Source organism: Vicia villosa, unplaced genomic scaffold (genome assembly GCF_029867415.1).
Source record: "Vicia villosa cultivar HV-30 ecotype Madison, WI unplaced genomic scaffold, Vvil1.0 scaffold7, whole genome shotgun sequence".
Taxonomy (NCBI): Eukaryota; Viridiplantae; Streptophyta; class Magnoliopsida; order Fabales; family Fabaceae; genus Vicia; species Vicia villosa.
The window spans coordinates 1,739,945-1,757,224 of NW_026706810.1; the positions used below are offsets into that span (position 1 = coordinate 1,739,945).

Sequence of the window (17,280 nt, forward strand, 5' to 3'; positions counted from 1 at the left end):
CGACAAATGATTCCCCAACAGAATCGGTGAATGGTAGTCTTCATCCAGAAGATAGTTCATGATCCCCAGCGGAGTCAACAAATGGTAGTCTTTCCCCAAGGAAAGACAGTTTGTCTGTTAAATACTCAAGAGATCGACAAATGGTAGTTTCTTCAAACAGTTTGTCCGTTTCAGGGATGTTTAGTTCCCCACAGAGTCAATAAATGGTAGTTTTCCCCTTAAGAAAACAGCTTGTTGATTCCCCAGGCACCAATCGACGAATGGCAGTTTTCACCCCGAAAACAGTTCGTCCGCCTTCAAACAAAGTCATTAGCCCCTCAAAAAGCATGGGCCCATATGACAATCTTTCAAAGATGCCAGGTCAAAAGGGAAGATGGCGAAGTTTCTTTATTACCATCAAATGGTATCTCATCTCCAAGTGCTGATGAGAAGTTTGATGAGGAAACAAACCCTCAAAGTTTCTTTATTACCGTCAAATGGTATCTCATCTCCAAGTGCTGATGAGAAGTTTGATGAGGAAACAAACCCTCAAAGTTTCTTTATTACCGTCAAATGGTATCTCATCTCCAAGTGCTGATGAGAAGTTTGATGAGGAAACAAATCTTTGAAGTTTCTTTATTTACCATCAAATGGTATCTCATCTCCAAGTGCTGATGAGAAGTTTGATGAGGAAACAAACCCTCAAAGTTTCTTTATTACCGTCAAATGGTATCTCATCTCCAAGTGCTGATGAGAAGTTTGATGAGGAAACAAATCTTTGAAGTTTCTTTATTTACCATCAAATGGTATCTCATCTCCAAGTGCTGATGAGAAGTTTGATGAGGAAACAAACCCTCAAAGTTTCTTTATTTACCGTCAAATGGTATCTCATCTCCAAGTGCTGATGAGAAGTTTGATGAGGAAACAAACCCTCAAAGTTTCTTTATTTACCGTCAAATGGTATCTTACCTCCAAGTGCTGGTAAGAAGTTTGACGAGGAAACAAACCTTTGGAAATTTTCTCTTTATCTGAGATATTGTCCAAACGCAACTAAGACCAGTTCCGAGATTTGGACATCCGGAACAAGAGAAGGTTGTTTACCTTTTTCTAAGTATCAACACTTAGTTAAAGAAGATGGATTGCGCATCCTACATTGCCATCCATTCGCCAGAATCCACATCAAGTATTTCTACAGGAGTTTGTCTCATCATCCCCCGCCAAGCGCGACAATGGGATCAAATCATGCAAAGATTTTATCAATTACAACATCTCAGGAGCGCCCAAAATTCGGGCATTCTTTGATATTTAAGTCTCTTTTACGCAGGAGAGATCGAGATATCAATCTCTCTCCCTCCAGATAAAAGAAACTTAAATAGGGGCATCTGTCATACCCTAATTTTTGACCCCCCTGAGATGACATATCTTCAGGATTTTTCATCAGGTCAAGACAAGTACCCAGAGCAGTCATTTCTCCATCTGGTACCTAATCGAGGATGCTCAAAGACAAGAAAGCTCAGGCAAAGGATCAATCAATACAAAGACTAGTCTCTAATACAATCATGGGGCTCAAGGACTTCATTTTTCTCATCTATGATTGATTAGACATCCAGTCATCTGAGTACAGGTTTACTCAGGTCACCAAACTAGGGTTTTGAGCCTAATCAAGGACTGAAATCAGGGATCACATTTGGGAAACCCTAAAAAGCCCCAGAGGATCATTCAAAGACATCAATCATCTTCAAATAACTCATATTACAAGATCTACTGGACATCACACTTCAATTCAAAGTCTACAGTCATTATTTTCACATGGTCGACAAATTAGGGTTTTGACCTAATTCACCAAGATAGTTGACTTCTGATCAGGGCATGAATCCAAAACTCAAGACATGATTCAAGGATCCCTACTACCTCCATATAATCCATTTATATCATCCATTTGGGGAGAAGATCTTATTTCTACACAAAAGCCCAAAAATTCACTTTGTCAGGAAAAAGTCAACTGTGAAGGATCATCATTGACTTTTAAGGTTTTTGGTCAAAAAATGACTTTCAAAGATCAATATCATCAATATATGGATGTCAAAGTCATTTGGCCAAAGAAATTCAAAGAAATTCATCAAGGAGCGAAAAGTCGGGAATTAGGGTTTTTTGAGGGCATGGTGAGATCTCAAAATTTCACCTACACAACTCAAAAAACTTCCAACATGAAAGTTGTAGATCTTGCCAAATAAAACAACATCTTACAAGGGAACTTTTTTCAAAAGATCAACCATTTATGAAGTTTTGGAAATTTTGAAGTTTAGGTCATAAACACTTAGAAATTTTTCTAAGTGTTTTAACCTAGTTTTCTTCCAACTTTAACCTCATTTTTCACAAATTTCCCAAAGGATTCTGAAGAAGACATAAACTAATGATTTAAAGTAGATGTTTAGGGCTTTCCAAATTGTGTTCAACCTTCTCAAAATTCAATTTGAGCTAAGAGTTATGCTTGTTCAAAGTTGGCCTCATGAAGTGAAATTATAGGTCATGCATCATTTTGGAACTTTGAAGTTTTGTGCACATGACCTCAAATACAGATGCTACATGACCCATAATACATCTGCAAACATGCCATGCATTCATTTTCACCATGCCATGATAATTGAAGAAGATTCCTAAAACAAGAACATGTGATTATGTAATGATTACATTTGAGAATTTATGGCAAATTGATGAATCACCCAAGGAATCTTCTCATCAACCAATTAGAGCTCACTTTGCATCTGAATTGTCCCCTAAGATCAGATAGAATCAATGGATAGGGGAGGTGGCTCGAAAATGCAATGATCACACTTGGATATTCTTTGAAATTTCTTCATGGCTAAGAAACCAAACTTGCTTCACTAAGCAAGCTCACTCTCTCACTCAGTACTGAGACATTTGCCTATAAATAGGAGAGCACAATTCAGTAGAAAAACACACCAAAGCAACCATATTACTTGCTTTCTCTTTCTCTTCTCTTGTTCATTGTTTTTCAAAGTTCTTTGGCAAGAAGAATCGATTTCTTCAAACCAGAGCTTATCTTTGGGAAGTGAGCATTCTAACATCTCAAGGGAGGTCATTTGAGGTGATCCAAGCACCTGGATCACTTCTGTAGGTGGAGGAACACCATTGTTGCTCTCATTTTGGAGCATCTGCAGTTGGAGGTCCATGGAGTGATTCAGAAGGTTTCAAGGCAAGCCAATCATCCAGACACACTCCTCAGGTCATAGTGAAGCTAACCAGATGGCTGCAGCTCATCTGTAACTCGAGAATCAACACCCTCCATGTTCACTTGAAGCTGAAATCGAGGGAGGTCCATAGAACAATTCAGGAGGTTTGAGGTCATTACAAGCATTCAGTTAGCATCACTGAGCCACAAGGAAGCTTTTGGAATCATTCATACAAGCCCAGTTGCTCTCTATCATCCTCACGATCTCCATTTTCAGAGGTAAGTTTCTGAACTCTCTCTCTTTAATTTAAGTACTCTTTGTGAAATAGCTCGATTCTATCTTGTTCAGCATCATCAGAGGATTGAAAACCCTCTATCATCATCCATTTATCTTTCAGTATAGTCATTTAATTTAATTTTGAAATTTTAGGGTTCTTCACGATTTCTGGTAAATTAATTAGATGTAGTTAATGATAGTTCATGTTAGTTACATATTTAGAATCATGAGTGAATTTAGAGCAAGTTTCATGTTTACATCGTTGCAAATGGTTGAGAAACGAGTAAGTTCAGAAATTCAAAAATGGAGAGCTTGAGGTTGAAGATGAAGATGGTGGTGGCGCGCAAATTTGAATTCTCAGGGGAGAGTTTATTTTATTTTGAATGGTGTGCGTTTTATTAACGACTGAATAACTTGCCCTAGTGGCCACACATGCGCTCTTAGTCTCCTCATGCCAAAGGTCTGGGGTTCGAATCCCCCTCGCCCCAGACTTTTTGGTTCTTTTATTTTTCAAAGATTTACAACTTGTTTTGAAACATAACCAAATGAAGGCAAGTCACTAACACTGAGCGCGCGTTGGCTCAGTGGTGTTGTTTTGGGCTGGTAACCTCAAGGGCGTGGGTTCAAACCCTCCAAGGGCCAAAACTTATTTTTTTAACACTAATTTCTTTCATTTCTCTTCACAACTTCACATATTTATTTAACCTATCAAAATAAATCATTTTCACTTCATTTTTTATACACCTATTATTTAATATATCTATTTTGTGAATAGTCAAAAAAATCATAAAAATATTATTTATTTCTTGAGTTTTTAATTAGGTTTAAAATAGTATGTTTTTAAGTGTTTTCTTAAATACTTTAAATATATATTATCACTTTATTTTAACCTAATCACTTTGTAAATAAGTTTATGATAAAACCCTAATTAGTTAGGTCTTAATTAAGTAAAAATCTTTATTTTTACTTTAATTAAGTTGACTTTTGTCAATTTTCAAAGCTGTTATCAATCTCCGATTAAACGGATGATTAAGGTTTTCAAACAACAAAACCTTATATCATTTCAAATCATTTTCAACTGCTTTTGTCACCAGTACTGCAAAGTACTGGGCCTCTAATAGAGTGTAAGTCCCAAAAACCTTCTCTTCTTAGCTTGTTTTTAAAAAACTGTATTTTCAAAATCTTCTTTCTGTTTTCAAAACATTCCTCTGGTATTTGAAGGGCATTATTCCCGGTGAAACTCTTCAGATACCTATGTGACCTTTGTCCATCTTCACTTCTTCTGTTTTAAAAAAAAAACCATTAACTGTTTATTATATATAAATATTCAACTATTATCAACAAAACAACAAAAATACTGTTGATGCTCTGTACATACTTCTTCAATGGCCTCCACTCCATCCAGGTTAGGCTTTACAAGCTTTCAATTTACAGTCTTTGTTTAAATTACTGTCAAATATAAACTGTGCATATATTAGTTTAGAACTACGTTTGAGTATAAACCTTAGGACAGCTAAACTATATATATATATTAGGAATATGACCTAGGATTGAGAATGTCTTCCCGGTGAAGGCTCTTTCCTAATTAGAGATCTGTAGTTCAAACCCCCAAGATGAATTATTCCCGGTGAAACATCTTGGCAAAAACCTTAGAATCCAAATAATAGGATACATCCACCCAAAGAGGAATTATTCCCGGTGAAACCTCTTACCCATTTGCTTAGAGCCAAAATAAGTTCAAAACTACATAGCTTTCTCTTGTGCTATAACAAGGACCCTCGATTAGCCTCCTCTTGGGCTTTGTACAAGGACCCACAGGCTTCTTAAAAGCATTTCCAGCTTCCTCTTGAGCTTGTATACAAGGACCCATCAGGTTTCTTATAAACATAGGAACAGGTCTTTAGTCACCTTTTAGCCTACCCTGGTGAGTTTCTTCCAATTTAAAACCAGACTTTAAACAAGCTAAGTTTGTCTCAATTTCACATTGAGTACATTTTTGGAATGAGAGACATGGACAGTCTCTGTCACCCTCATCTTCATCAATCTTCCTTAGTAGAGTCTAGGATCCATGTTTGGTCATCCTCAGCATTGAGTCAGCCTTCATCTTGGGCTTTAAACAAGAAGTCTCCATTAGATAATCTTTCTGCCATTCATTTTAATAAAAAACCCCTGGAAAGGGTTAGCCTCCAAAGTCAATTAAAATCAACTTCTATAAAAACCCCTGGAAAGGGTTAGCCTCCAAAGTCAATTAAAATCAACTTCTATAAAAACCCCTGGAAAGGGTTAGCCTCCAAAATCTGTCTAAAAATGTCAAAACCCCTGGAAAGGGTTAGCCTCCAACATCTGTCTAAAAAAGTCAAAACCCCTGGAAAGGGTTAGCCTCCAAAATTAATTAATAAATAATTTCATTCTCTTAGGAGATAATTTCCCCAAAAGAGTCAGAACCCCTGGAAAGGGTCAGCCTCCAAAAAAACATGATAAAGTCAGTCTTTTAACAGACAAATTCACCAGCTGAGTCAAAATCCCTGGAAAGGGTTAGCTTCCAAAGAAAAACAGTCTTTTAATAAATAAAACCTCCTCAGTAGAGTCAAAACCAACAAAAACAGTTAGCCTCAACCTTGGGCTTCATACAAGGCACCCAAACAATAAAACTCCCCTGTCAAGAGTCAGCCTCAACCTTGGGCATTGTACAAGGCAGATAATAGAGTCTCCCCAGTGAGTTCTTCATCATTCAGTAGCCACAACCTTGGGCTTTGTACAAGGAAGATAAACCATACTTTCATATGTCAAAGATTCCTAACACCTAGGATCTTTTCCCCATAGAGTCATCCATACTCAGTTTATTTAAGAGTCCGCCACATCCTTGGGCTTTGTACAAGGCAGAAAATAATGTTTTCCCTAGCTAGAGTCAGCCACAACCTTGGGCTTTGTACAAGGCACATAAAATAGAGTCATTCATTCAATTATCCTCAACAGTCAGCCACAACCTTGGGCTTTGTACAAGGCACATAAATAGAGTCTCCCTAAGTAGAGTCAGCCTCAATTCTGGGCTTTGTACAGAACACTAAAATACCCTGTAATTAATCCCCAGTGGAGTCATCTCCCAGAGTCATTAATAAATCAATCAAAAAGCCTCAAGCTTGGGCCTCATACAAGCCAGCTAAAGTCAAATCTTTTATACAGTTGATAGACATAACTTATCTCTATAGAGAGATATTTTTACTACTCTACCACATTCAAACAAACATTTCAATTTCAATTTTAATCAAGTCTCCCATTTAGGATTTTGAAAGGCATGAGCTGGCAGTAAAACCCAGACATGTGGTAACTTTCCCTAATTTGGATGAGCATCTTTCTTTCATTTAAGAGGCATTTGACTGGTATACTTGCACATACACAAGTAAGGTCCCCCTCTTGAATGAAATGAATTCAGTTATTCTGTCACTCCTTTAAATGTTTGTGGTAGAATAGTACAAATACCTCTCTGTAGAGATAATTTCATGTCTCTTTACTGTAAACAGAGATTTAATTCCAAGCTTCAACCTTGAGCTTCAAGCAAGGCACCAAAAATAATTAATTTCCCTAGTTAGTTCCCCGAACTACATTAAGCTCTGACTTCCACTAGGGATATGTAGGCATGAGGTTCACAAGGAATCTCAGCGAGCTAATAAAATACCAAAAATAGTCAGTTTGTCTGTCTGTCTGTCTTTTAAAATCAATTCAATTCTCTCTCCTAATACAAAGGAGAAACTTTCCCAATCATTAGCAATAAACACAAACACAATGACACAGAGAAGGTTCCTGTAGAGTACTACAGATATGTAGGGTGTTTAAACACTTCCCTATGTATAACCGACCTCCCGGACTCCAGAATTTCTAGTCTAGGTGTAAATCCCCACACTTAGCAAACTCCTAGGGTTTAGTTGAGATCTTTTTTTCCCTTTCCTACTCGTAGGACAAATAAGAAAGTTCGTGTGATATCGTAGGAAGAACTGAAATAAAATTCATCCCACCACGGGCGCATTCTCCTTCCAAATTTCGCGTGAAGGGTTTAGCGTGCCGTCCTCCCAAGTGAAACGGGGAGGTAAAGAAAACGACCACCACAAATGGCTCAAAGCTTGCCTTCGACAGAATGCTGGCTTGTTCGTGTGGAGCGCGGCGGAGATGCCCGGACTCGACCATGAGGTCGCCTACCATCAACTGAACATAGACCCTTCCGCTAGGATGGTAGTTCAACGTAGGCATAGGCAGTCTTCTGAAAAAGCGGAGGCTTCTCAAAAAGTTGTAAAAGACCTCCTAGAGGCAAATTTTATTTCTAAGGCCCAGTACACAACCTGGTTGTCTAATGTTGTACTTGTCAAAAACTCTAATGGAAAATAGAAAATGTGCGTTGATTATACCGATCTCAATCGGGCTTGTTCCAAAGATGCTTATCCTTTATCTAACATTTATAGGCTGGTCGAAAACTCGACCGACTATAAACTTTTATGATTTATAGATGCATATTTAGGTTATAATCAGATAACCACGGCGAGGAGCGACAAATAGTGCACGACATTCATGACGGAGTCGTGCAACTACTACTACTACAACTTAATGCCCTTTGATCTGAAAAATGTCGAAGCAACTTATCAACAAATGTTGAACAAAGTATTTCGTAGCGAGATCAGGGATGCCCTCGAAGTTTACATGGACGACATGATCATAATTTCCAAAAGAAATAGTCGACCATACAACCCATCTGAGGAAGGTCTTCGACCAGGCGAGGAGGTGCAAAATGAGATTCAACTTGGAAAAATGCACATTAGGGGTACGAGTAGGCATGTTTCTCGGTTTCTACCTAACAGAACGAGGAATTGAGGCAAACCCCAACAAGTGCCAGGCATTCTCTGAGATCCCTACCCCGCGCACACAAAAAATCTATCAATCCTTGAACGGAATGCTCATTTTATTATCTCGTTTCCTGTAAGGATGACAGTCAGACCCAAACTCGCGGGGCCCACCCACACCCAAACCCGATTCAACGGATAAAAACTGAGTTGACTGGGTTTGAGCGGGTTCGGGAGCCACCCGATATTTCGGGTGCGGGTTTAGGTAGTGTGAAACCCGCACCCGAAACCCGAAATCACACCCGCTGAGACATGAAATTACATAAGTTCCCCAAAATATATATAATTCTATGTTGTAGTTTTATGTTGTATTTGATGCCCCTAAGTATATTTAATTCTACGGTGTTTTTCCACCCATTTGGATTGATGAAAAATTTCAATGTTGCTATTGTATTTTATATGTTTTACTGCGGGTTTGGGTTCGGGTGAAAAAACCCAAACCCAACGGGTCTGGGCATGAGTGTTATTTTGCCACTCGAATAGCCTTTTGGTTTGGGTTCGATTTTGAGTGGTGATTTCGGTTGCGGGTTTGGATAGTGTGAAACCCGCACCCGACCTTACCCGTTGCCCTCCCTAGTTTCGTGGCAAAATCTACCTAACACGCACTCCCATTTCTTAAACTCTTGCGCTAGGAAGCAGCCTTTAAATGGACAGACGAGTGCGAGCAAGCCATCCTCTATCTCAAACGATCTTTTCACACCCCCGTACTCTCGCGACCAGAGAACGGGGAAACACTGTACCTCTATCTGGTCGTGTCAGTCGAGGTTGTTAGTGCGGGTGTCATCTCTGAAGCCCCAGACGGACAAAAACCTATATACTTTACGAGAAAAGATCTACAACACCCCGAGGTCAGGTACCAACAATTACGAGAAAAGATCTTTCAAATGATTCCTCCATCTCCTTTTATAGACCAAGAGGATTAGGGTTTCCATTGTGTCTTGGATCTTGGGCCTCAGATCAAGAATCACCCAGCCCAAGGAATCCTAAACGTCTCCTTAGTAAAAGACAAAGAAAGCTTTAGTACTAGCCGACAGTAGTGGGGGAACAAGGTGAATTGAGCAGATTGTCATAGCAGGCGGCACAACAGTGTACTTTTTGCATGTTTTTGTTTTGTAGCGGTGCTTGCTCCCACTTTGTGTTTTGAATATTTTTCCTTCTCATTCTCAATGCCCAATTCACATTTTCCCTCCATTATGACTAATTCTCCTCTTTTACATTAGCTTGCACTTTAATCCCTCACGAATTTAATTTTTGCCTTATAGCACTCATTTTGACTTGCTTAGTCTTGCCTCAGCATGCCTCTGTGCTAACTCCTGCATTTAAAACAATATTAAACAAACAAAAGGGAGCACCTAGTGTGCTCCACACTAACTAAACTAAAACAGCAAATAAACATGGAATTTAAGCAAATTAAAGACAAAATAACATTAAATTAATTACTACCTAAGGATGTATTAACTCACAAAATATGGGTTAACAGTTGACTTGATTTTTAAACAACTACATTTTTAATAGAACTTTGTGTTGCACTATCTTTTTTCTTGTACTTACTACCTCTGTCATAACCCAATATTAATTTATTGTTTCTTCTTCTGTTTCTAGTGTCGGTATCTAATCAAGTAATGATGACAATCACTTTACGTCAGATTCTTACCTCCTTATCTCCACCTTATTACCACTTCTTGTGTATCAAAGTTTTTTGTAGTGGAAAATGCATAATGATGTTTACACATATTTCATTTTTACTGCATCGTAAAGAGTTCTACATATTTGTAAGAAAAAAGATAACATGCCAAAATACTTAAAAGAAATTTATCATGTAAACAATGTGAGAGATATCAAATAAATTAAATTTATGTGCTCAACATGTTATTTGTGTTCTGTAGGACTTTTGTCGATGTGCTCAACATGTTTATTGAAGTTGTAGTCATCCCATCTTCGCTATAATTTGAGACATGTCAAAGCTTAATCTCTTATACTAAGGAGGTATTTTGTATTTAGAGAAACTTTCTTATTTCTTAATGATTTAGAATATGTTTGAATATTATAAACGAATTGAGCAAAATAAAGTGGAATGAGGCAGAATGAAATAAAGAAATCATTTCATTGTTTATATGTTTTATTATAAAATATAGCAATTTTATCATTCTGCCCAAATCGAAGATTACCAAAAATAATGGAAAGTGATGAAATAGAATAAAATTTATTACATTAGGTTCCGCCGCTGGAGTCCGCCTTATTAAAGATGAACAAGTGAGATGTTGCGAGTTCAAACTCGCGCTTCTGCACTTAATGTCCCTCCCTACACATCTATTAACTGAGCTGTCTTAACGGGGCAAAATACATCTTTTACTTAAAAGGATATTTGGCAATGCTAATTTTTAAATTTATATTATGAAATATAACTTATAAATTTATATATTTAAAATTCATTTTTTTATGAGTTTGAGTTTGTAACTTATTTTGATAATATAATTCAAGTGTTGTTAATAAATGTGGTTAGACCTAATTCAACCCTACAAAATCAGCGTGAAAATAAATGGTGGGTTGTCCGATAGCGGAAACCATAATAAGTGGTCATATATTGTCTGATGTGAGACTCTTAACACACTCTCTCACGTCTAGGATTAGACAACTAGAGCGTGTAAATAAATGGTGGATGGCCTGATAGCGGAAACTATAATAAGTGGCCCACCGAATTTTAAACTAGACTCTGATATCATGTTAATAAATGTGGTTGGACCTAACTCAACCCTACAAAATCGGCAAATAGGGTAAGGATTGTCCCCCACTTATAAGCATATGTTTAGGCCATATATTATCGGATGTGGGACTCTTAACAAATGTTATATTGTTTTGTTGGACCAAATATAATAGATACCTAATAAGCTAGCTGAGAGCAATTAAAATTTAATTGATATCTTATAAATTTTAATTGATATCTTATAAATTTTAATTGAAATATTATAATAGATACCTAATAAGCTAGATGAGAGCAGTTAAAAAACAAGTTGATTTCTTTTATTTCTCCATGCAGCTATATGATGTGTGTTAATGTCTAATAGAAAATAAATTGATTAATTGAATTTGCAGTGTTTAGTAAAATTAGTGATTGTACTACTTATCAAGATATAAAATAACAAAAAAATTTAATTTTAAAAATTTATTTAGGATAACAAGATTAAAGTGAAAATATAAAAATTGAAGGATTGAAATGTTATGGGATAAAATAAAATTCCATCTTTTGGATTAGGTAAAATCGAATACGGCATAGTAGAATGATATCTATTTCATTCCATTTAATGATTTACCATTATATTTCTTTCTTTTAATTTAAGCAAAATGAGAATTTTGTTTTGTTCTATCGGAAAATATCTATACAATTGAATACAATTTCTCATCCATTTATTATTTTTATAAGCTAATTTAAATAGTTATATTTTAAAGTATATATTTATAAAAGTGAAATTTATTGGAATTTCAACCAATAATGTGAACATTAGAAAAAGAGTATTAGAGTGAGACTTGGTAGAACTCCACAAACAAGATAATAGAAGGAAAGATCTTTTATTTGGATATAATAAGAATTTCAGTGAAACAGTCCATCATTTGGCAAAAACTTTGTCACTGGTCATGATAATGTTTAAACTTCCAAATATTAACTTCTTAAATAAGTAGAAATGAGTGTAGTGGAAGCAGGACATTAATCTGATAGGTGATGTACAAAAAGCATGCCCAACTGGAACAGCAAAGTGGTATTCAATAAGAATCAATGGAACAGTTAAAACGTCATTTTTCACCATTTTCACATGATAAAACATTTGTATTTAACCTCACCGAAACAAACAAGCTTACCAATTCTATGCAAGATACCTATACAGTTTTCTGTCTCTATTATCTCTCACCATAAATTCCCTCTCAATAAGAGACTCAATCCGTTTCTTCACATCGGTTAAATTTGCGAGGAATCGCGGCTGTAACAGCTTTGTGACCTCAGCTATAAGATTGTTATGATCAAGTTGCTTCCTAGCTTTCATAATCCTTACTATTACTGAGTCAATTTGCAACTTCCGGTCCTCTTGTACTTTTTGTCGAGTTTCCAGTTTCTCTGGTTCCGATTCCTTTGTTGCAACTACAGTTCCTATTTTTACCTTATACAGTTTGCTACTGAAGTTGTCATTAAAAAAGAATGCATCATCCTCACTGACATCTTTAGTTATAGGCTCCTTCCTAAGGACATTTCTTCCCTTAACCAAAGCCAAAGATTGCAGACACCTCTTCAAATCTGAAGTTGGAATCTCAGTTGCCTGCTCAATTTCCTTGTAGCTTAATCTATCAGCATCATTAAACAGCATGAGAACACACATTTGATAGGTGGAGACATTTAACTCGTGTCTCTGACCTTTCCCGAAAGTAGCTTTTAAGTCTGCTGTGCCCATATTAGTTTGCCATGTCAACCTCCTGCCAGTATGAATGCCGAGGTAATATGACTCAAATTTCTCGCAAAGTTCCAACATTTCCACCGGAAGGTTACATGCCACACTAGCAAGAGATGGCCAAGACCCTGTCGTTAGAATCTGCACAGTAAGTGTAGGACCATCACCTAACTCAGGGTGGCTGGCATAAAAGCCTTGCATTGTGTCTAAACTGGTTTTCATGTCAGTAAACATGCCCTCTAATTTTGAGGAAAATTGGAATCCACATTCTGTTTTGAGCTTGACTACGAAACTCCTTTCAGCATCATTAGAAACTGTTTTTCCAGACAAAAGTCGCTTTGCCAGATGCTGTTTGTAATACTTCTCAAACACATCTTTTTCATCCAAGTACCGGAATAGGATCATCACTTTGTCAAGAGTAACCTCTATATCACCCTCGCTAACTCCCTTTAGACCCTTTCGAAACTTATCATCTACAAATAGTGAAATGAGCTCTGGAGAACGGGGGTTCAAGTTAATGAAATATTTAAATGATAAATTCAAAGCATCTAGGAACAACTTGTCATTACTAAACGCCATGTTTAAAATCTTGTCGTATTTTTCTTTCTCATCCAAGAGCCTCTGCACAAATTCAACCGGATCCTTCAACCTTTCTGGATCAGTAACAAGCTGCTTACCGGACTCTCTCATGTGTGAAATCATCACTTCAATTATATTCGGGAGACCATCATTAACACGACCGAACAAGTTATACATTCTCCCCAAATCTTCATATTTATCATCACAAAGCATGTTAACTAAGCCAGAGTTTTCCATGTGGATTAATCTCAGCATGTGATTTTCAATCATCTCCTTCTCCACTACATTAGTAATCTTCTTTTCAGTCCTAGGGTCCAAGTAATGGTTCACTCTATCCATTTCCTCATCCAGGCGCCTCTCAGCTTTCTTGAGATAATCCCCGCAATCACAACCCTCAATATATTTCTGGGATTCAAACCTGTAGAAATCAGCTGAAACTTGCAGAAAATGAGTCTCAAATTCTTGTCTATAAACAGGACCTAAATCCATCAGCATCATTATTACATTCCTAAGCAGCCCTCTATTAACAACATCTCCAACACGCTCACTGTATACTAAATCCAAAAGCATACTCAACAGTCGAGTCCTTATCTGGTTGGAATGTGGGTAATTGTGGTATAAGTCCTGTCCATGTACATCAGAATGTCTCTAATCATTTCTAATGCCTTATTATGATCAATCCATTTTCTGTTGAGTTCTTCCAGAAAGGAAATTCCTTGAATGGCTTCAACAGATCTGGCTATCTCTTTGAGATGAAAAGTCATGGTGGCAACCAACCCAGAGTATAGCTTCTCACCAAAATTGTGAAGAACCATATTGTAAGCATTCCTAAATCCACAAAAATAAAAACAATAAAATATTAGATGATAAAAAGCATTCCTTACTTCAGAAATACAAAATGAAATAAATGCTATCTTTTCAAATAAGATTCAATTGAATACGTAAACAAATGGATAGCATGAAAGTATTTAATACGTAAACAAGAGTCCATAGGTGGGAACCAATTCACTTGTAATTAATACGTGAAATGTCAAGATTATTCGGATGCCGCTAAATTCGCCCAATCCAACCATTAAAAGAAAAAGAGAAAAACGTAGCTTTTGGATATAGAGCTTAATTAAACAGTTATTCAATAAGCATCTATCGTGTAAGAGTTTACATAGAACCTATTTCTTCAATCAAATAGGAAATTAGCGCAAACTCTACATAATTTGAGAGCAGCTTATGACAATAAGTGAACCTATTTCTTTACTCAAAGATAAAATTAGAGTAAAATAATCATAAAATGAAAGCAGCTTATGTCAATAATCACAATTATGATCAAAATCAATCATCATAACAATAATAATAACAACAAATAAAACAAAGTTTTCTAAGAATCAACAACAGTAAGCAAAATCATGAAGAACAAAAAAAAACCTGTAAAGCTCTTCAAAACTGAGAGTACTAGCGTTCTGATTATATATCTCATGAATTGCATGTTCCAGAACGTTCCAAGTATAATCAGCATATCTCGGATCCATGATAACTCTCTGCTTGAACGCCTCAATCTGAAATGAGAAAGTGCGAAACGTTGCTTCGTTTTTTCTTTGGGTTAACGGTTTGCAGTTGAATGAAGTTCAGTCTTCAGCGGGTTTTATGCTTATGGAGTTCGGTTTGGTTCAACGGATATGCACAGAGAGGTAGAAATGGGAAATGGAAATTTTTTAAATTTATGGTATGGTATGATTTAAATACCTTATAAAGTTTAATTAAAAATGTATATAGTTGTTTCTATTAGTAATTTGACGAATATGGTATTCAGTTAAAGAAATATAAATGGTAAAGAATAATTAAAAATAAATAGTAAATGAAAATAAAAGGAAAAAAATAAAAAAATAAAAAGAAAATAATCACGTGTTTTAAGTAAAATATTGTAAATAGCAGGTTTCATGTACCCAAAAACACAGCAATATTCATGTATTCTCATAAAAATAGTAACTACTATATTTGAAGTTGAGGAAAAATACAAAGAATCGCACAAATTATTATAAAAATATTTTTTCTGAATAAGTATATAAAAAAATGTGTTATGGATCGGGCCTATGATTGGCCTGCCTAACGTCGGACAAGGCCAATCCAGCGAAGTTAACATGAAGGCCCAACGGAATATCCACTTGCTCATAACCGTTGATAGCGTCACAACCATGTGTCCCACGTAGAGCATATGGTCAATGGTCCATCGAAAGATTTAATCTTCCTCCTCAGAATCCTACGGGAGTCCATTCAGGATGGGAGTCACATGTTGACTCTGCTCTACCACGTAGGATCCTGGCAGTCTCCTATTTTGAGCCTCCATGATCCAGCCCAAAACAGCAGATCTTGGCTCAGCGCTGGGGGCTATAAATACCCTCTTTCATAAGAGGGTCAGATAATCATTCACTTCCATTCTACATACTTGCTTTCTCACTCTGAACCTCACTTTGTCATCGGAGTGTCTTGTAGGTACCCCTTCTTCTTCGGGCCGACCAAAATCACGTTGTTGGCCTAGACGATCGTCTGATCCCGGTACAATCAGTGGCACTGTTTGTGAGAAGCAATGAAAGTCCACACGACCGATAAAATGAAAAGGTATTTTCTCGATCGGGGTCTGCGCCCGGGCAGCGACTTCAAGAAGGATGTCGGGATCAAAAAGCCCCGCTCAATGGACGCCTTCCTCCTCAAGGCTCAGACCTACATCCAATATGAGGAAAAGGAGGCTGCTAACCACGCTCATTGGTCAAGGATCCAAGACACCTCGAGGAGTCAAGACAACTCGAGGAGCTCGAAATATGAGGACCCCTCTACTCCTAGACGTGGCAGAGAGAAAATAAGGTACGACAGACCTCGTGATCCCCGAGAACGTAGAGGGCATAATGGCCGCTTCACCGAGTACACTCTGATGGCTGCTCCCCGCGAGCGCATCCTCCTCGAGTGTATCAACACCGAATTCAAAGAAGGCGGAGCCTGCTTCGCAAAAGCTACTTCCACCAAACTAGGGGTCGACAAGACTAAATACTGTCGGTTCCACCAGAGCCATGAGCACGTCACTGAGGACTGCGTCCACCTCAAAGACGCGATCGAGACCCTAATCAGGGAGGGCGTCCTGAGGAAGTACACTCAGAAAGACGAAGCTCCTCGGCAAGACGTCCATGATACGAAGAAAGTCGAGGAGGACAGGTCTCTTGATGCTGGCCCGATCCAAGTTGCCCTCTGCGTCTTTCAGGAAGATGATTTCCTTGTTCCCGGTGCGCAATCCGCACTCAGCCCTAGGGAGAAATTCCTCGCGAAAATGGTCATCTCGGGTGGAGGTCTCTGCTATCTGACTATAGGGTCATTGAAGAGAAAGTTTGACAAGCTCATCGATGCCAATTCAAACCAGAACCCGACTCTTAGCAGGCTCAGAGGGAAATCTGAGCCAATCACCTTTTACCTCGAGGAATTACCGGACGGGTCCCCCAACTCTAGCATCCCTTTGCTCGTTTAAGTAAAAATGACAAACTTCGATTTTTGTCGCATCTTGGTCGACCAAAGCAGCTTGTCGACATCATGTACTCCCAGCTATACAACACTCTTCAACTCGACAAATTCCACCTGACACCTTACGTGGGATTTGATCTCCAGGGTTTCAATGGCACCACCACTAAGCCTTGGGATACGTCAAACTGCTTGTTACCTTCAGAGAAAAGGAAACAACGCGGAAAGTCAAGACTTGCTTCCTTATCATAGATTTCTCGTCCCTACACAACTGCATCCTAGGTAGGGAAACTCTGGCCGAACTGACCCCCGTGCCTTCCACATTTCACCTTAAGATGAAGTATTACACCAGCAGAGGCCATGTAGTCACCGTGCAAGGTGATACCTAAAAATTCTAGTAACACACGATGGATGTCGTATCGGATGTTATGA

General features: G+C 37.8%; 1 pseudogene; it reads right to left on the reverse strand.

The window, feature by feature from the left end:
• Positions 1–11,955: 11,955 nt before the first annotated feature.
• LOC131643090 (cullin-3A-like) lies at positions 11,956–15,013 on the reverse strand (annotated as a pseudogene).
• Positions 15,014–17,280: the final 2,267 nt, after the last annotated feature.